At 34.7% G+C, this 22098-nt stretch overlaps 1 protein-coding gene and 2 non-coding genes across 5 annotated transcripts in view; all 3 read left to right on the plus strand.

The window, feature by feature from the left end:
* The window catches only part of LOC146997197 (uncharacterized), a 919946-nt gene that overhangs the window by 205443 nt on the left and 692405 nt on the right, over positions 1-22098 (plus strand). The window lies entirely within an intron of this gene.
* TRNAL-CAA (transfer RNA leucine (anticodon CAA)) lies at positions 14284-14356 on the plus strand. Its single transcript has one exon. It is a non-coding gene; the product is annotated as a tRNA-Leu (tRNA).
* Positions 14540-14612, plus strand: TRNAS-CGA (transfer RNA serine (anticodon CGA)). Its single transcript has one exon. It is a non-coding gene; the product is annotated as a tRNA-Ser (tRNA).

A 22098-nucleotide genomic window follows, 5' to 3' on the forward strand; every position in this document is an offset into this window, starting at 1 on the left:
ATATAAAATTCTCTTTTTTAAACATTATCCTGTTTACTGTACATATCCGTTTCATAAATGACCTTTTTTAACATACTATTCTTTTTTATTACATAACATCTTTTTCATTTTTCACAACTGACTTTTCCTGGCTCTCGGAGCCGTATTTAGATGAAGCTGCCCGAAATTTTGGAAGCTTCGAGAGAAATTGGTCTTAAAGCTTCAAATATGCAGTATCTTGAATCTTCCAGAAAATCCTGCAGTTGGCGAGAAATTACCAAATTTTGCCAACGTGACAACAAAACTGTTACTGAGGAACATTGTTGCCCATATATTGCGTTCTAGTTGAGCTACATTTATAATTTAAATGCTGTGGGATTCAGAATTGAAAGAGTTGCACTCCTATATAAGAAATAAACACTCGTAATAGCATAAAATATTCGATTTCGTATGGGCGGTTATTTAAGAGCACCTGGTCCCTTAAATCAGTGGTCTCAAACTGGTCGTAGGAGGACCACTTGCGGCCCCCCAAGCAATTTTTTTGGCCTGCGAATACATTTTAGTTATGTATGTGTTGCATATACGGTATGTCAAATACTAAAAGATTTTAATTATTTAAAGCCCAAGTTTACATCATTTTCATTACCATTAAAAAGTTATCTTGAAGAACGCATTAGAAAAGGGAGCCAATAACTTATAATGTGATATAAATATTACTGAAAGATTTGAACATATAACTTTGATTAAGGTTTATTCCTACTTGTCACACACAAAGAAAAAAAATTAATAAGTGTGTTCAGTTGCAAATTTTTGCACTGAGAATAATCGCTTTGTTTGGGAGTATATTTATATTCGAACAGACTTCGTTTTAGCAATTAAAAATTAATAAGAAAAGGACCCGATGAGCATCTGACCGTGATGAAAATAATTTCTAGCTTTTTCTCTCCACTTCACAGACTATGTCTTTACATGCAAAATATCTAGTTATTATGCATTTTAATTTGTGCGTCGAAGAAAAATTTAACAAATAAGAGAAAGAGGCTAAGTTATCATTACTTATTCTCAAGTTTTGTGTCACTTGAAATGTTTTCGTGGAAAATTTCGAAATTTTTCATACTTTGTTTATTTTAAACTAAATTGAAAGAAGCTATTTATTTATTAATTACATAGTTAGAAATATTTGAAAGAAATATTTTTTAATTTAATATTTAGCTGCCAATATATTAGAATTACAAAGTGTAACCAACAAAAGTGCCTTGCAAGTACTAAACTTTAAATTTCAGGAGAAATTCTTATGCGTTATTATTACTATTGTTTATTTGTGCTTTTACTTGTACAAGTATAGTTCGTATATATTATTTATCTGAATTTTATTAGTATTGTGAGCTATATTGAAAATTTAATTTTAAAAAATATATTTTTTGATAAAAATGTATTTTCTTAAAAAAAAGATCTGGCCTTCGACTGTTTTCAGAGCATGCGTTCGGCCCTCATGCAATCTGAACTTGCCTTAAATAATATATTAAATTATATTTATATTTGCTTTGAATATATATAGCGTCTTATTGCGCAATTAATACGCAATATTTATTCCGCACAATTTCTCTCAAGACCCTTATAGATACCGATATATCATGTTCGTTGTCAGCTTAAATAAGTACATTTGTAGTCCGACTCCATTTGTTTTCAAAGATAACGTTTATCATCGCTTCCCTGTTCTTCAAACTGTGGGAAACTCTGCGTAATTATCTGTGTTATCGTAAAGGAATAAGGAATTTATACAACCGTGAGGAGCAATTTAATTATATTATGTACAGAACAATGGCATTTTTTTTAAACTTTTTTTCCGAAATGAATGCATCCGATTAACTGAAGGGGAATTAACTTGAGCGTAATATTAAAAATTTACGCTTTTTTTTTTTTTTTTTTTTTTTACGGTAAGATGAAAAATTTAATGTCTGACAACATCAAAATAGGGAAGAATTTGTACAAGAAATACAAAAAGAAGAAGAAAATGAGTGAATAACTGCAATAGTAGCATCCGCTACAATACGTAATTTAATTGCATATAATCTGGAATATAGAAATACCGTATTCTCTCGATTATCAGGGTAAGAATTATCGAATTTGCCGAGTAGCCGTGCTTGGCGGTGCCCACGCACTCACATTCAACGCTGTGGGCGAGAATGCGTAAAAAAACACATTGTCTGTGCTACATTTTCAGGTAAGCACTGCTTATTGTACATTGAAGTGAATGATATCAGTAATAATTAATATGTAATAATAAAAGCGTAATTTAAATGCCATGAACAAAAAGAAATATTGGCAGTAGATTAACTTTTTATTTGTATTACAAAGAGTGCGGAAGCAAGGGCCCTTATCAAAAATCATCTTATTTTTGTCTCACTGCTTAGAATTTTTAATTTAGGGAGTCAGGTTTATTTGGTAGATATAATTCACTTTTTGTTGTTTTTAATGTTAAAAGATAATGAGAAAAAAGAATTGATTTTACGCATTTTACTGCAGTACTTTCTTTCGAAATTATTCGCAAAATAATTACTTACTTCCATGCGTGGTACTTAGCGCCACATTATAAATGATGCCATACTTCCATAACCACGTTTTAGTTATATAGAACACGTTTTTTTAATTATTATAACTTTACAAATGGTGTATTACTTTAAAACACTGAACTTTTCTACATGTTTCCTATATGTAAATTTCTGAGATTAGTTTTAAAATTTATTATATCAGATCGTTTCTTTTCGCAAATTATGTCACACTTTTACGTATAATATATTTGTGTTGTTAAAGTAACTTAATTTCCTTATTAAGAGATTTAGTTAGAGAGAAATATTTCGTAGTTTAGGTCAAATTATTTGAATACGGCAAAACATACGAGGGCTCTCTACTTAAGAAAAGGGATGCCTTCGTGGATGACTTTCTAAGAAAACTAACTCGTATTCACTTTATATATTAAAAAAACATGCAAACCTGTGCAAAAGTATTTGTTACTTGAGAGATTAAGAGAATATATTTATGGTATTAATTTTTTAAATAGATACATAGATTATTTAAATGATAACAATATAAAAATAAGGAAATTACATTTCATCGTTACTTATATATGAAGGAAGTTAAAACTTCACTTGTGACAAAAGAGTATAAATTAATAGTAATTTGTCTCTAAAAGTACAAGTTGCTTCATGTTATAAAGAAACCGAATTTCAAATTTTTATTTTAAGAAAATTAAACCTATTGCGCACAATTTTATAAATGTAATGAAAATTACTATAAATCGAAATGTATATTTAAGCTTTACCGATAAACTTTATTCGAAATAATAATTTTATTTTAAATTAATATATTTCACTTCTGCAAACAAGATATTTTATTTTTTTATTATAAACTTAAAAATTACATCTAACCCTCTAATTACGTCTAATTTAATTATCTAACCTTATCACATCTAGTTTTGCTTTAATGTATCATTTGCGGAAATAGACATTGAAAAGATACTAATTTCTGCAATCGTATTTGAAAAGCTTAGGAAAATTGAGAAAGGAATCTTTCACAAAGGAACTTAAAAATAACTTGTGATAACTTGGAAATTCGCATATTATAAAACACTGATGAATTAACGTAAAGTTTTTGCCAAACAGGGGAAGAAAAACTGATTTTAAGGTAAAATATAACTTCATGAAATTCTTTTTATTGGGACAGACCAGTTCTTTGCTGCATTTAAATAAGCAAATAAATTTGTTTGGAAATTTCATAACAGAAAGCCAATTCCTGGAGAGTCAGTCAAAGGTTCTGAAAATTCCGTATAATTGCGCTGCATTGTACTGTGGGACAAACAAATATTTCTTTTAATGTAAGAGGAGGAGTTTTATATTTTCGTTTTTTTTTTAATTTTAACAAAAGTTGTAAAGTTATTCCTACAAAATTAAGTAGCGGAATTACTTTTATTTTCATAAATACTTTATTTTCATAAATACTTTTATTTTCATAAATACAGCCAATTTCAATTTGAACTTAAGTACATAACGAAAATTCAGTTTTAATTGCGTAGTTTCTAAAATGAAAGGCATAAACGTGTTTTCATATTTCATTTCACATTGTGTTTTCATTTTGTTATAAAGAAATCAAATAATCTATTTCTCTTCAGCTAAAAGTATACTAAGGAAACTGTTTCTTTAATTTTTGTTTAATGAAAAAACTATAACATCATTGCTAAAACATGTATGGATGCCTTTTTGACATTTTAACAGTTTGAAATCATTTCTGATTTCAATAAAGAAATCAAATGAAAACTTTAAAGAAAGTCCAGTTTAAAAAAAATTGAAGTACTTTAAAGAAAGTAAAGACTTATCATCAGATTTTTAATATCTGAAACTAATCTTACAACTGCTTCTCCTAAACATTTTTATTACGTTCCAAATTCTTATACATGCAGTATACGTACTCCATTATTTTCAAATGCCTGATTTACCCCAAAACGGTACGGCTCTGTGTTGTACAGATTCATTTGTATTAAATTAATAACTTTTTGAAAGTATGTATTGTAAAGCCTGATATCTTCATATTATTAAAATTAAATAGAAAACTGAATCGTATTTATATTAAAGGAGAAGGATAGCAAAAATGCCTATATCTCATGTTACTTCATATTTACATCAAAACACATTTTCGGAATCCTCATCTTTGCTCTGAAAAATCGTATTAAAATAATTCCAAATGCTCTGATTTCATTGTCTGTTTGTCGAAATTTGTGGATAGCAAAAAATCTTCATTGACTTTTCTCGCGCGCTTCTATAAAGTTCATGCATCTCTGGTATTTTTCTCGTTGATAATCGCTTCATTCTTAATAATAATTTTAAAATTTATTTTCAATTATCATATATTAATTATTACTGCTATCATTCAAGTCAGTATACAATAAGTGTTTACTCCCCATATGTGTTGATTAAATAAAGGAGATTGCGTATTTTAACGCATAAACAGCCGAGTTTCATTCAGCTTACGAATATGAGCTACGAATAACATTTAAGCATTGCTGTGAAGGTCATAGTATAGTGTATATTCTCAGAAGTGAGTAATACAGATTTTCTGTAAGTCAGCTTTGGTAACAATAATTGTTTTATGAACTGGAATAATTAATTCATGCAAATTTGTTATGCTTTTGCATAATACTCTATTTGTTAAGAGAACAGAAAAACGCGTTTAGGAAATGCTGAAATGTTTAAAACAAATGATTCATGTTAATCATCAAATGAAACAAATTATACGATATTTTTACCGTAATACAATTATTTAAATAGATTAAAGCTGTGCAGTGTAAGACAGTTATTTTAAATTTATAACTTGAAAATCTCATAAAATTTTAATTTGTCAATGGAGTAATAATGATGAAAAAGAATGTCCGTTTTGTATAACTAATATAACTTAAATATAAATATTTATTTTCTGTAATTTAGTTTCCATAACCACGTTTCCCAGCTACTGACTTTTGTACCTATAACTATTTGTTCAGTATTATAGATTAAGCAACAAATGGCTAATTTGGGAACGAAGATTGTAGTTAACTAATTTGGAGTCTATGATTGTAGTGATTTATAAAAGCTTTTAGTTCAAAACGAAACCTTTAGTTATATAACAACATAATAAAATAGGTAAATGTCCTATAAAACGGTTTTTCTTTCATCCAGTTATCAAAATAATTTAGCTCTTTTTTCTGGAAGGAAAGCAATTAAGTAAAAAAGAAATGGAGAACAGAAAACATTATTAAAAGCCAAATTGTTAAAAAAATTTTATACAGATATGTAATAAACATAAATGGATTATAGTTATATAACCTTAATAAGGTGAGATACAACCTCAGTAAGATGAGGAAATTTCAAATGATTATACTGGATATTTTCAATTATTTAAAATCTTCGAATATTACGGAAGTATTTTAATACCTTACTGGATCATTAAAACATTGTTGTAGTTACCTGTTCTCTAAAATAGGAGTTCATTACTCTAATCATTTAGAAAGTAACCCAGTGTTGCGTGACATCCATTTACGTCTTTAGTGACATTATATTCATGGCACTTTATTATGCTGCATTCATGTCACTCTGTGACTTTATATTAAGTCGAAATGAGTTGTTACATGAATATCGCAGTGTGACTTCACAACAATATTACAGTATAACTTCACAGCAAAGTCGCAGCGTGACTTCACAGCAATGTCACAATGTGACTTCACATCAAAGTCCCAATCTGACTTCACATCAACGTCGCAATGTGACGTCGCAAAAAGAGGACATTAAGCCATTCCTACAACATTACTGCGACATTGAGGTCGTCAGAATGCGACACGTTTGCAACGTTGCAGCGACGTGCCATGCTGTTGGGGGAAGTATGCTCTGAAGTGAAAAAACTGAGAAATAATGCTCTGTGCGGGTATATATAGTTTTTCCCAAAACGCAGAAAAATCTCTAATAACTTCCACTTCTCAAAACTAAAGGAAGGCATATACCGGTATATAAAGGTCGGATTCAGTTACAGTTACATATCGGGATCAATTAAGGCAACAATCACAACTATACAGCGACAATCTCGCTAAGTTTGGCGACCCTTGGAGATTTCTTGCAAAACTTGACAACAAAAATTAGTCACCAAAATCACTGGGAACCTGGTGATACCTCGCCAATTTAGCGAGATATCCATTTACCTCGATGTAAATAGACTTGCCCCTGTAGCCTTATTTTTCTCGCAGAGCTATACACGCTCCACACTTCTCATGTTATATTATGAAAAATTTCTAACATTGCCTCCTTTTCAAAGACTGCACGTCTCGAGCAGTACAATCGCTGGACAGAAAGCGATACCTAAACTAAGGAAAATCAATGCAATACTAAAACAATTATTTTAATAAAGATATACAAGACATAATATACTAAATCAACAAATAAATGCATGCATTTAAAACATTAGATACACTTAGGACCATGTTCTTAGTGTACTGCTTACATTATATAGATTATGTTACTGTTTCCTATGGTCACAGTAAGGGGCTAACTTATTTTGATGAACAACTTTAGGCCTAAAAATTTGATGGCTTACGAATCCGAACGACGTCTTTCAACCTATTTAGGATAGTGTTAGACAATACCAGGGTGACTATAGTTTATGAGAAAGTCCTTTTCGTCCAATCGGATTACATAATCACACCTTGTCACCTTCGTTGAATCCGTGTCCTGTAACTCTCGTGTTGTATCTAGTCTTGTGGACAGCGCAGCGAAAATAAGAACAGAGATAACTTATGGCCCCAGTCCAGCTCATTTCTGGTAATTATCAGCGATTGTTTATTAAGGATGATTTGATTAAATCTCTCGACAATGTCTTCTGATGGCGTATTTAAAGGTGCCGTTTGGGTTTTGTCTATGCCGAGTAGCTTGCAGAGTTCTTTAATTACAGCAAAGGTAGAATTCCTTTCTTGATCGAAATGTAATTGAAGAGGCACTCCAGTTCCGTATCATTACATCTGCCACCATGACAGCCTCTTGATCAGGGATAGGATATGCTTCAGACCACTTCGTAAAGTAATCTGTGACAACAACTATGTATTTGTTGCATTCAGAAAACTGTGGTAGAGGTGCCAAGATTTCGAAGGCGATGCGTTCAATAGGCGCATTGTAAGCTTACCTGGATTGCGTTTTTTCTGTCCTTTCCGATTTTTTACGATTTCTCCCGGAGATCGACTGGGGACAACCTGTGGCGTCCTGGCTAGGACCTAAGCTTAGACAGACTACTGGATTACATAATCATAACAGTGATTAGAACCATCTTTTATTCGGTAGTATGTTCAGGATTGGCATCAACCATACTGGTATTGTCTTGTCTGTTCATTGGTTGTGGGGAAGCTACATGGTTAGGTATTTAAGGTTGTCCTCGGAGGTTTAGCTTCCGTTGATCAGAACTGGGAGAGAGTCTTCATATTCGTTTATCGTTCTCTTTGTGTGGTGGTCGATTGGTGCTCCATTGCCCCTGTCTTTCGTTTTATATTTTTGACTGTGTGCGTAATTGTCGCTCGGGCTAGGAATTGAAGTGTCAATAACATGTTAAGAGCTTTAAACAGTCCAGACAAGGGAATCACTTTTCCATAGTATGCTGTCCTTTCGTACCCGCACATGCATCGCACTTTTAGCACGTCAGCTCTTGCATTTCAACAGTAGAAGTTCTCTCGAACACCGTGCTCAGTAGTCCTCAGTATTCCGAAGTAGCTTCCAGTTGAATTGCTGTATAGTTATTTAAGAACATACGGTATCCGGGATGTTGGAAGTATCAGCTGCCATCGGAATGCCTTTCCATCATCCTTCGAAGATGGAAGCTGGAGAAGCTTTGCTTCCCCTTCCTGCTTCCGGTATAAGGAGATGTTCTGAATATGGCGTGAGTCGCAGAAGCCCAATATTGTTTTGCCGTAGGCCTGTCGATCGAAATGCTATGACAGGTAAATTTTCTATTTGAGGAACTATGGAGTCAACTATGGGTTTAATGTCATCAAAAATCCTTTAATAGGTTTTTCCTGACTTCTTCGTCACACCATTGTCCTCGATCAGCCGATGCTGAAGTTTTGTCTTGAGACCGAATTTACCAGATCACATTTCGCTTCAACCCTGAAACAGTAACGGGAGCTTTCTAGGTAGAATTTTCTATATAGGGGTCTGCGTTTTCGTGTGAAGATCGTTTGCGATGACGGATAGTTATGTCATATTCTTGGAGTTTCTTTATCTATCTAGCTATTTGGACTTCTTGATGCTTGAAATTAAATAGCTAGGATAATGGCTCATGAACTGGACGCAGCAGGAATTTTCTGCTTGAGAGATAATGCCGGAAATGTTCTACGCCTTTAATTATAACGAGAAACACTTTCCTAGTGACATAATAATTCCTCTCCGGTTTATACTACAAAATTTCTCAGCTGATGGACATTTTCAAGGCATCTGAAATCTTAAACTGCCGTCATGTTTTCTGGATCCGAATGCAAAACTCCGCAAAAATGACATGTCCTGAGGTAAGTCCCTTCGTGCCTGAACAATTTACCTTAAGCAAGACATAACTTAGATTGTCTTTCTTCAATTTCTAAGCCATCTTCCTAATATTTTCCAAATATTCTTCAAAACATTTCCCGATGATGATGATGCCATCCATGTACAATCAAGCAGGCTTCGTAGGATAGAAATCTTAAAAAGGTCTCCATAAGGCGTCCCAAAGTTGCCGGCGCATTACATAATCTAAACGGCCACATCTTGAACTGGCAAAGTAGTTGTTCAGATGTAAGTGCCGTCCGTCTTTTCTCAGTCAACAGGGTGTATCTCTACCTGCAAATTTCAACTCTTTAAGGGGACTCATACACCTTAAACCCCTCATGATCTTCGAATATGTGAATGTTGCGAGATTTAAGATATTTTAGTTATTTTAAAAGCAATTACTTCCACCTTTTTACAGCTGACTATATAATATAGCTGCTTTGGAAACTAGTAACCAGAAAGTTTGTGTTGCCACAAATATTTTTGTAATTTAATCCTCTTTGTGACAAAATATTTCGCCATGTTTCCACCTTGCGCGCATGATATTTTAAAAATGGCTAATGATACATACTTAAAATCAGATGGAATTCTTTATACGGGCACTATTTTCTAACTAAACCAACAATCTGATGAATATTTTAATATTGAAAAATTTTATGGACGAAAACATTACTTTTTAATAAAATACATTTTATAAACTCAACTCAAAATAAAATAAAAATTTAACATGAAATTTTTAGAATTTTAGGTTCACAGTCGTTTCCAAATGTTATAAAAGCTATATATTAAATATTAAATTAAATTATGAAACAGAATGTTTTAAACTGTGCGCGCAAGTTGGAAACATGACGAAAAATGTTGTCACAAAACGGATTAAATTATAAAAATATTTGTGGCAACACAAACTTTCTGATTACTGTTTCAGAAAGCAGCTATATTATGTAGTCAGCTGTAAAAAGTTGGTAGTAATTGCTTTTAAAATAAATAAGTTATCCCAATTCTTACAACAGTCACCTATTCGAACATCTTATGGGTTTTAAGGTGTGTGAGTCCCCTTAAATCAATCGTCGAGTGTCTATAATGTCGTGAACTCTAACGAGAGAGAGAGATGCCTTTCTTCGTGATGTCGTTCAACCGACGATAGTCAATCCAAAATCTAGTTGAACCATCCTTCTTTCTGACGAGGACGATGGGAGAGGTCCAAGAATTGCTGAAGGCTCAATAACGTCGATTTCTTGTGCATACTTTAGACCTTTTCCTACCTTCTCTTATTTACTAATCGATAGACGTCTTAAATGTTATTTGAATAGTGGATTATTCTCCGTATGAATTCTATGCTGCGCCAGACTGGTTCGACCTACATCAGAAGATGTGCGGGAGTAAACACCATGTAATTCTTCAATAACACTTTCTTCAGCGCTCCTGTCTTCATCACTTATTTATGCATTCTGCAGTAATTCAGATGTTAGACTTTCGTAAGATACATACACTAAAGGTCTAGTGGTTCGTTTAACGCAAGTCACTGGAGAACATTCTGCAACCACTTCGCTTTTTTTAACGATTTTCTCCTTATCACTTACGTTGGCAACTCTCACCGGGATGACGGTCCTCGACAGGTCCGTCAGTGCTGAGGCTAATAGTTCTTCTTTCAGGCTCTTACAGTTCTTAGGATATTTCTTTATGCCATAGCGGAAAGTTCTTGTTACGGCTAAGGATCCAGGAAGATAAAATTCTATTTTGCCTGGTAATGAGATATCGTCTTGAGCTGTGATTTTGTGAACGGATTTAACTTCATTTTTAACTCCAAACAAGGCTATGTTCTATGTTCGCAGAGGCAGAATGCAATCCGTTATTTTTAAAGTCTAAGGAAAAATTGCACTTCCTGATAAAGTCTAATCGAAGTAAGGTTCTGTAATATATGCTATTTATGCCATGTGATAGTAGGCGGCACTTCCAAACGTGATGTTAAATTTCCATCGATTTCGATTTTATCACCGTACTCAGTCTGGAGGGTAATACTGGGTGGGGTCCAGTTGATTTAGCCTTCCACTTGTTGAGCGAAATCTTTTCGGATGATGGTACATTAGCTTCTGTATCAGTAGTCATATTGGATGGAACTCCATTTACATGTCCCATGATGAAGAGCTCATTACAACCACCACTCATTGCAGAAATCTGAAACGTTTGAAAAGGGGTTCCTCATTATCTGGCAACATCCCTCCCACGAGATGGCCGCTAATTTGTTTTCCCTCATGCTTGCTGGAAGTGGTTTTTAGCTCCCGTACATTGTGTTATTCTGCAGTTTCTTCTTGCGTAGCCTCCGGCCCCGCAGTTCCAGCATTTTAGGATCAGTTTCTTGTGACTCCTGTTCTGTCACAAGGCACTGACTTGCTTGGTTAAATCTTCAGGACGAGAAGTCACTTGATCGTCTAGCTCCTGGACTTGAGCAGCGCTGATTGGTTGATAGTCTCTACAAGTTGCTTGTTGGGCTTCCCGAGTTTCATGCTGTAGACTAAAGCGCATTTTAGATCCTTGACATCCGGCGGGCTTTCTATGCCTCATGATACACTATGAAGTACTGCAGGGGCAGGACCTGTATTGTTTCTGATGGGTAGTCACAAAAGGCTAGACGAGACAGTCTTTTGACATCTGTGGCAAACCCCTAGAGTGTTTCTGTGGGCTTCTGTCCGGGAGATTTTAACTGAAGCCTGCCATTGTCTTTTTAACACTTCTCGTCTAAGTTCAGGTCCAAGCACCGGAGAGAGCTTCGAAGTCTAGCCTCAGATTTTCAGGTAAAGTTTAAAGTTTAAAGGATATTTGGTGGGTCTGCTCTCAGAGAACGGCGAAATGGCAGGCTTTGAAATCCCATCATCTGCCTCCACCATTTTAGAGAACTGAGTCTTGTGCATTTGCCAGGAGGTCATTCCATCATATGTGGATAGCTTAAGAGCGGGTCGAGATAACACAGGTTAAGAATTTAAAGAAATCGGAATTGTGTCTTGCTGTTACTAAAGGTTTCTTTAGTGTCCAACTAATACTAAGGATTTCTTTAAGCTGTCAGCTTCCATGGTAACTACAAAAACTCTGTCAACGCTTTGTTGTTCAACAGCAGGAGCTCTTTCTTCAATCTGTTGTTTGACAGCAGAAACTCTTTCTCCGATTTTTTGTTCGACAGCAGAAACTAATTCTTGAATTTCTCCAGCTTTGCTTTCAACCGTGTCTATTCGGCCTTACACAAATTGAAAGTTGTTTTCTATTATGTTAAGTTCTATTATGTATATTATTAAGTTGTATTCTATCAGATATTTCTCCTTTCATTTCCTCATGACTGGCGAATCTTTTCATGACTAACGTTTCAACTCTTCATGGCCCATTTTGATGTATTCTTGAAGTGACTTCTTGGCCCCTTCCATTTTTCCTTGGCTTACTTCCATCTTTTTCTTGAATTGCTTTCATAGCTTCTTTAATGGATTGGACAGCCCCATATATCTTTTCTTGGAATGCAGCTGAGGCTGTCACCAACTATCTCAATTGCTCATCCATTGCTCTTGTCACCGGCATTCAATTCCACTTCTGAAACCACAATTTGTTGCTTGCATACGGGTACGTAATAGATTAAATGCACTTAGTGTAAGGATATTAAGTTTTACTGACGTTTATTTTATTTTAAAACTTTACTATTATCTCTTATTTCCCACTTCTGGCCAGAATAAACGCGTTAAATTGTTTATGCAAATTGTACTTGTTAATGCTTAAGTATTTAAGTTGTGGCTTTTTGCCAAGTCATTTGTGTAAAGTTTTCAAAGTTAACTCTTATTTTTAGTTAGTTAGTAGTTCGCATATTTTTGAGTTCAGACCACAAGTGGTTGATCTTTGTATCCCGAAGTGCGGGAGCGCCTGTAATATGGTAGAAAATAAAGGGTAATTAAACCCTTCCATCTTGTCGTCTCTCCTACATAGTTTGTAATCAAACTCACTGTCTAGTCAGGACACGTCATATTCGCCAAGCAGATTAGGAGAAATATAAGTCCTGATAATAGAACCAATAATGGATTTATAAAATTTATTTTCCCAAAAGAAACACCTTACAGTTCTGAAACTATCCACAAAAATATTCGCAAAGCTCTTCTCAGTATGAAAGAGCACAACTTTAGTTACCACGTATCGGGTTTAACAAACTAAGTATGTTAAACCCGAAGCATTAAAGCTCAACTAAAGAGCGAAGCTCGCAGGGGATCTGTCAGTCTGAATTCAACTGTGAATTGAAAACTGACAGGAGATTAAATTTATACATTGCTGGCCATTAAAATTGCAACACCAGGAAAGAATGATCTGACGAACGTCAAAATCACATGAAAGGAAGCAGTTGGGATATGCAAATGATTAATACGAGTATTTCAGCGCATTTAGACGACGCAGAAGGGAGAAGATCGTTGCCTATCGAGAGTGTGGAATATCGTTCCGTGATATCACCCGTCGCACTGGTCAACATCCAACCACTGTCATGCAGATATGGAATTAATGGATTGCTGAGAATCATACTAAACGGCATGCAGGATCTCAACGTCCTCCCATGACTAACGCCAGAAAGGGCAGACATATTGTGAGGTTAGCCTTGAGAAACCGTACAACACATCACAGACCATTAGTCAAGAAATGGGCATGTTTGCAGCACGACCAGTATCAGCTCGTAAGGTGTGTCGACGTTTGCAGTAGTGTGGACTATCAGCAATGGGACCATTACTTCGGCTGCCTTTGACAATGCAGCGTACAGAGAGACGGCGACTCTGGTTCGCCAAACGACAAAACTGGGAACAGGAGTGGCACAATGTCGCCTTTTCAAACGAGTCCCGGTTCTACGTTCAGTATTCTGATGGCCGTATACGTGTTTGGAGTGTCCGAGGCGACCTCACGTCGCCTGCTTGCATTCGATATTGGCATAGGGGCCCTGCACCTGGTATGATGGTTTGGGCAGTCATTGGGTACACGGCATGCACATCTCTAATTTGGATCGACGACAATTTGAACGCAGATGGGTACATATTTTACAAAAAAAGAAAGCAACTGCAGCCACGGATTTCGGAGCACATAATAATTCCCATATTTGTATCCCCACCGCAGCTATCGCCATTCGCCAAAACATAAAGTATTTAATTTTTGTTATGAATGACTAGCTTGACCCATTTAATGACACTATAAGGCATTTCTCTCGCTTTCTTAGCATGTCTTCGTAGTGTAGTGGTCAGCACGTTCGACCCAAATTCGAGAGGTCTGTGGTTCGAATCCCGGCGAGGGCATTGCTCATTTTTCATCTGACTTGCTTCGAAATAGCCTTATGTCTCAACAGTGGCACCTGAACTGAAAAGGTGGTGAATGATGATTCTTCACCTTCAGGATTCAGTGATTGGGTCACTTAAAAAGCCCCAGTCGCCCTTTAAAAGGGGGAGTATATAAGGTGTTTCCCCCGGCCTTCTTAGCATGCCTTCATGGTGCAGTGGTCAGCACGCTCGACGCGAATTCGAGAGGTCCGTGGTTCAAGTCCCGGCGAGGGCATTGCTCATTTTTCCTCTCACCTATTTTGAAATAGCCTAATGTCTCTACAACACTAGCTGGATGCATTCAAATCTGCATAAATATTGAAGAGTATCCGTGTCTTTGTCTTTGATACAAATCTAGTTTTATTCCGATTTTGATGAAGTTTTCACATTTGACTTTCAAAACAAGAGGAAGGTCACTGACAACATTAGATTTCTTAAAAATTATCCCGTGGGGTCGGTACTTTTTATGGGCATGTAGTGAACGAGCTTTCAATTTAAAACTGAGTTAAATGCTTTTTTTGTCACTCCAGAAAACGGGAAATATTTGTTTCAAATTTAATAAAAAATTCGATATTTTAAAAAAATTTACTGCCACTCAGCAAAACGTAACATATTGAGCTTTTGACTTTAATAAACAAACTCAGCGAAGAAAAATGTTGCCGCTGCTCAAATTTAAATGTTTTTAAGCATGTTAACGTTCAGCAACGTGTAAGCTACTTACTTTTCTTTTAAATGTACTCAGTTATTAATTAGCTATAAAGGCAGATTCTTTTCTTATTATTAATTAATAGCTGGTATAATAATAAATAAAAGTTTTTATTTTGGAGAAATAAATTTTAGAAAGGTCTCATCGGTTTTGTGTGCATTCAATCAATTACGAATCCCTACGCACGCACCAGTAGTACTGAAGAGTGCCCGTTTTCTTTTTGTGTGTGTGTGTGTAGTTCATGAAAATTTCCAATTATTTCCGATAATGATGAACTTTTGCGCACTTTACCTTCAAAACAAGAAGGTCACTGAATATAAGATTTATAAAAAAAAACTATCCAATGGTGTTCATACTTCCGGGGTGGTTTATACGAGGGCAATCCCAAAAAAAAAGGTCTCCTATATTTTTAGATATACAAAGAACCGTTTATTTTCTATAATTGCTACATGATTTTAAAGATTGAAGAATGCTTTATTTCTCAACACAATCGCCATTTCGGTCGATGCATTTTTGTAGACGCTGTGGCAGTTTTACTATGCCCATGTCATACCAGCTTGCCGCCATGCCCTTCAGGAAGTGTTGAGGAGCTTCAGGAGCATCCAGATGATCCTCCGATCTTTACGCATTTTACGAACTCAACAATCGCGAAACTCAACAAATATGAACTCAACAATCGCGAAAGTTGAGGAACTCAACTTTCGCGATTGTCTCGTCGGCATTTGACGGCCTCCCGCTCCTTTCTTCGTCATGAATTTCAGTACGACCGGCTGTAAACTCTCTACACCACTTGCGAACGTTTTTGACATCCATGCACGACTGTCCATACACTTCCGTCAATAGGCGGTGAATTTCAACCAGTTTAACGCCTTTTGCGTTCAAAATCGAATAACTGCGCGCACTTCGCACTTGGCGGTAACGTTTATCGGGATCTCCATTTCGAATGGCTGCCAAGCCAAGACTGAGCATCCGAGCGAAGCGCCTGCGTGCTTATGTGGTAGCGGAGAAGGCACCACTCACAACAGTGTTGCCAACAACCGTATTAAAACTTTCTCTACGTCCCCAAAAAATAAGGAGACCCTTTTTTTTGGGATTGCCCTCGTATTAGAAAGGTGCACTTACGACACCCATCTTGCGTATACATTAACTATCAACGTCCTTGCGTCCCCACTTTCAGTTCTTACAAAGACCGTTAGTGGAGCCATATTCGTTTACTCTTGAGGAGGAGTATAACCAAAGAATCTCTAAGTAGAAGAATGAAAGCTTCCATAGACGCAATGTAAACCTGTTTCGCCTCTGCGCCGCTGTACCGAAGAGCCACGGCTATACAGTGAAACACCAGCGCAGGGTGGAATTTAAACAGCGCAGTTCGAGGATATAGTAAATTTTTTACTTTTAAATAACTCAAAATGTTTTATTTTCATACATTTCTGGAGCAAAAGGATGTTAGTTGGAATTTTGAGCGAATTATAGAAATCTTGTCAAAATTTTACAGTGAAATTTTAAAAGCAAAATTTGCAATAACTAACTGAAACAGAAAAAATAATTAAAGACAATTAAAGGCACCCCTAAATAAATTGAAAACACTGAAATACATTATAATTATCCGACAACAACTTTAAAAATAAATTACCATGGAAACTTTTAGACAATTATTTGGAATGACCATTGTGAAAACCAAGAGCAAAGTTTTCACCCAATAGCCAAAACCTTTTCACTTACAGCATTACATTTAAAGTCTTTAAAAGAATTTCGCATAATTAAAACCAAGTACCTCTGACTACAACAACAAAGAACCTTTTCGAACAACGTGGTAAAAGATTGCTAATATGGCCGACGGCATGCTCCTGGTGTTATTTCGCACATGCGCATTGAGGTACGGAGGGTGGATAGCTTTGGGATGGTTTGCCCCTTTAAAGTAAGCTTCAGGAATATACATAATGTGTCTCTTCGGTCTGACGGAGCCACATTTGCCTCGGGGAACCTTTACTTCTTCTCCTTAGAGATTCTTTGGTATAACTTTCCAGAAGAGTTTAAAACATTTAAAGCAGAATTGTAGTGTGCTTTTTTCTGCTAAATTTCAAATGTAAACAAGCAATGGCCGCCAGCAAAAAAATTATTAAGCTTAGCGGCACTTAAACAGCTTTAAAATTGTTGATAATTCTAAAAATATTGCATACAGATTTACTAAAGGCATAAAAACCTTGACCGGAAGATAAGAACAACATAATTCAATCATTTTTAAAGCAAAAAATGTACAATTTACAAACATATAAGAGTAAAGAAACTGAGATCACTGAGCCGGGTAACAGACTGGATATATATATAAATAGATTTATATACGTTTGGTGCGGCCGAATGCAACCAAAATACGAGGTGCACATCTACATGTTATAGCAGTCATATGTACAAAATTTCAACGTTTTGAGGCTACACGTTTTCGAGTTATGCCAGGTGCACATCTACATGTTATAGCAGTCATATGTACAAAATTTCAACGTTTTGAGGCTACTCGTTTTCGAGTTATGCCAGATACGTACGTACAGACGGCACGAAAAATTCTCTTCAGAATTCGTTTTAAATCAGTTTTATAATTTTTTGGGTGGAAAAGAGTCTTTTATTCTGTCCTTACATACAGATGTCACGCAAAAACATCGTTAAATTGCATACGATAGCGGTCAAAATGGATATTTTCGTTGAAATAAGATGCCTAAAAATTTTCGCGATTACAATACTTCTTTTTAACTTCGTACAAGGAAGTAATAAGAAAGATGAAGAACCCTTCCTCTAGATCGCTTAATTTGTTAAAAACATAATAGACAATTGATTCTTACGCTTTGAAGTCAGAAATACTATGGTTTGCTAAATGCAACACTCTGAAGCGTGGCTTTACGATTACAATGTTGCTTCATTCAGAATCGAAATATCTGCAAATGTGAGTAACAAATAAACACTTATATGCAAGACAGGGAACCACAAATTAAATTAAACACAAATTAAACCATAAAATTTCCTTTCTGAAAACAAAAAAATAACAAAAAAAGTAATTTAAATTAAAAAAAAGTGCAAAGCATCACAACAATGTCAAAAACAAAAGCAAATTGCAAAAATATTCAATTCTACAATGCAAAAACTCGTCATTTAATCCCTTAACATCTGTATAATTATTTTTTCTAAACTGGTATTACTTCCTTGGATTCAGAAGAGATTTTTTTCGTCGAGTCTGTACGTATCTCGCATAACTCAAAAACGAGTAACCTTACAATACTGAAATTTTGTGTATAGAACTGCTATAACATGTAGTTGTGCACTTCGCATTTTGGTTGCAATCGGCCACACCGAAAGTATATAAATATAACCCACCCTGTTACTCGGCTCCATGAGCTCAGTTTTTTAATTCTTAATGTTGGTAAACTGTGCATTTTTTGTTTTATGATTGAATTATGTTCTTGTCTTCCGGTTAAGGTTCTTATGCCTTTAGTTAATCTGCGTACAATATTTGTAGAATTATCAATAATTTAAAAGTTGTTTAAGAGCGGCTAAGACTTTTTTTTTTTTTTTTTGTCTTAGCAGCCATACTTGTTTACATTTGAAAACTAGCAGAATAATGAACTAATTCTATCTGCACTTTCAGTTTCTTTTTACCGACTGGGACCAAAAGGAAACTTTTAGTTTTGTGCACTAAAAAATCTGCCTTCTTCTCTGCTCTCCGAATTGCTTGCTTTTTAGTAGAAACTAATTTTAATTGTAAAATTTATTTTTTAAAATTGTTTTAACTTTATTTGGTGTTTTAAGTTTTTCTATGTCTTTCAATTTTAATGAAGATATTTTGAATTTGTATGTATTTTTGCCTTGCCCTGAAGTGAGAATTGAATTAATTGAATGAGAATTCTATCTCTAATGAAATTCGAGGAAATAAGTTAAAATGAAATTCAGGAAAAATTGCGTATAATTTAATATTCCATACAAGGAAGTCATGTGGTGTACAAATGCATGCATTTCCCTCATATATTTATACACAGCTCCCGAATATGACTTCAAACTTTAAAATTACATAATTTGATCAATTCCTATTGGCTCAGGTTTTGTATTTCATTTTATATAATGATTATAAGATTTTTCTAAATAGGACCGTATAAAAACAAAATATAGTATCGTAATTTTTTTGATTTAAAAAAATCTCAAACCACTTAAAATATTTTAAGAAGAGTAGTTGCTGCTTTTAAGAACTTTTTGTGGTAAGGTGGATATTGTGTAAAACATAGTATACATTATCTAAAGCTGACCAATGGCCGAACGGTAAAGTAGCTGAACACCGGTAGTTCGATTCCAGGCGAATGTCTGACTGCATGGGCATTTTTGTAGTTTCCTCCATGCGTAACGTGAATAAAAGCCAGTTTTCCTCAGAAAGTCCTCAACGAAAGCATCCCTCCTCTTAAAATGAATAATCCTCATGGCTTTGCTGCGTTTAAATAACATAACTCCATGTGTAATGGGGATATTAGTCTTTAAAAAGTTTCCCATGAAGGCATCTCTCCGGCAGATAGTCCTGGAGGGCTTTGCCTTATTCGGATAAACCAAATCAGCCATTGTGTAAAATTTAAGCTAACATTGTGTAACATACATTGTGTAAAACATCCCATTTTAAGTCAAGTTCTTGGTCCTCGCTTGGTTGTTTTGGGTAGCAAGCCTAAAAGAACCTAAAAGTTCTCACGGATTTTACCCCAAATACGGCCTAGTATGTGATTTTTTACAAAAAGATGCACAAACTAAAATTTGAAATTTAAAATTTCGCTTCTGCTTTAGAATTTTATTTTTGTAATCTGTAATTAGCAAAAAGGTATTTGAAATTCTGGATATTTTAAATGTTGCAAAAGGATTTAAGATCCGCCCTGAAACGGGAAACATGTCGCATGTATATCGTTGAATCTGGACCTCCACTAAGTATTTGGCCCCCTGCCCGTTGCAATCCCTAAATGTAGACTCTAAATTTTGTTGCCCGGTGTCTCCCTATATTCTAAAATACTGTCATCCCTATATTTTATATCTTGAATTTTGTTGCCCTAAATTATGCCCTGCAATTATTTCCTAAGTTCTAAAAATTTTGTCGGCCATAAATTTTATTGCTTGGTGCTTGCCTACATTCACTGTGCCGCCCTTGAATTCTACTGCATAGTGCCTTCCTAAATTTTTAATATTTTGTCGCCCGTAAACTCTGCAGCTTTGTGCCTCCTTAAGTTCTAAAATTTTACTGACCGTAATTTTGCCGCTTATCTAAATTCTAAACATTTCGCCCTCCCCCTCTAAATTCTACTCCACAGTGTCTCCCTAAATTCTTATAATTTTATTCCCCTAATCTCTGCTGCCTGGTGTCTCCTTGCATTCAAAAACTTTGCCGGCCTTAAATTCTGCTGCTATTTATCTCCCTAAATTTTAAAATTTTCCCGTGCTTCTCTTAATTTAAAAAATTTACCGCCCAATGCGTTTGCTCTGGCTCTGGCGCAGGCCGTGCCTTGGATAGATCTTTGGATATTAACCAACTAATAATATTAAACACCTTACTTCATCAATTAGACGTAATTCTTTATTGTAACTTATTACTTCTTGTAAAACAAAAGCACACATTCTAAGCTAAATTCCTCTAGGAAAAGATGTATATGTAATCACAGCTTTCGCCACCAGAGGGCACTAAGTATCAAGGTATGGATCCAAGGTCGCGGCGGTGAGTATGTTTAAAACTCGTATACGTTATAAGTGTAAGAAGAGTCGATTCATGAGATTATAAATTGGATTGATTATCAATCATATGCTTATATTTATCTGATTTTTAACTTCTAATAATAAATTCTGCTTCCGTAATAATTAATACAGGCCAACGTAATTATGTATCTTAATTTTTCTTTTTTAACCAAAGCCAACTTTTACTTATTTATTTACTATCACCCAGCTGCGCTAGTAGTCTCGATCCTTATTTTTATCTTAATTCAAATCATTTTTCAGATAAAAGGATGTTGCCACTAAATGCCATTAGCATGGATTTTGTTTTGAAAGAAATAATATAGCGAATATATATATATATAAAAGAAAAAAAATTATGGAAACACAAATACAATGATGTTGAACAATATAGCGAATATAAGAGAGTAAACGTCAAAAATTAACACTCTAGCGGAAATTAATTTGTTATTATTAACTTGTTATTTGTTATTTTTTAATTAGCTTTATGGGTTAAAGGCAAACTTTTGTATTTTGATGTTGAATGTAAAGAAATATCTTAAGTCTTAAAATACTAAAATAAAAAAGTATAAAGTCTAAATAAATAAAAAATAATAATAAAAACTTTTTAAAACAGTAATTTATAGATTCAAATGTTCTTTTCTTTCTAAAAAAGGCTTATTAATTATTATCTGTAATAAAATTCGCATGAAGAAAATCATTTCATGAAATTGGATAAAAACTGCTTAGTGCGTAAATGCGTGCACCTTGAGCTCGAATTTTGAATGTCGAATTTTTTTTATATATTTCACATTTTGAGCAAGTTTAATAAATTTTTAACAGCCTCCAGATTTAAAGCAATGCTTGAAATAAAATATTTTTTATGTCTAGCGCTCCAGCCTGCTGCCATTCAACAAAGTGTAACGTATTTGGCTTTCACTTTTAATCAACAAACTCAGTTATTTAGGAGCACAATATTGCAACTGCCTCAAACAAAATACTTTTATCTTCCATGCATTAAAGTGATGCCATTAGGCACAATGTAAGGTACTTTAATTTTTATTTAATCGGTCAGTTACTGCGTTACTTATTAACCAAGCGATTTCAAAGCAATAAACGCAGTTCTTAAGTATATTTTTTTTTACTTTTTAATCTGATTGATTTACATAAAATTGCATTTAAACTCTGAGAATAAAAGGCGATTCTATTTCGCAAAGTTTATTCCCTCGATTTACCATCTACTCGCACGTTATTCGATGAAGAAATACACTTGAAAGAAGAAATAATATACCTAGCCATC

This window comes from Stegodyphus dumicola, chromosome 5 (genome assembly GCF_044657685.1).
Source record: "Stegodyphus dumicola isolate Sdum_Otavi_A_Nest chromosome 5, ASM4465768v1".
NCBI lineage: Eukaryota > Metazoa > Arthropoda > Arachnida > Araneae > Eresidae > Stegodyphus > Stegodyphus dumicola.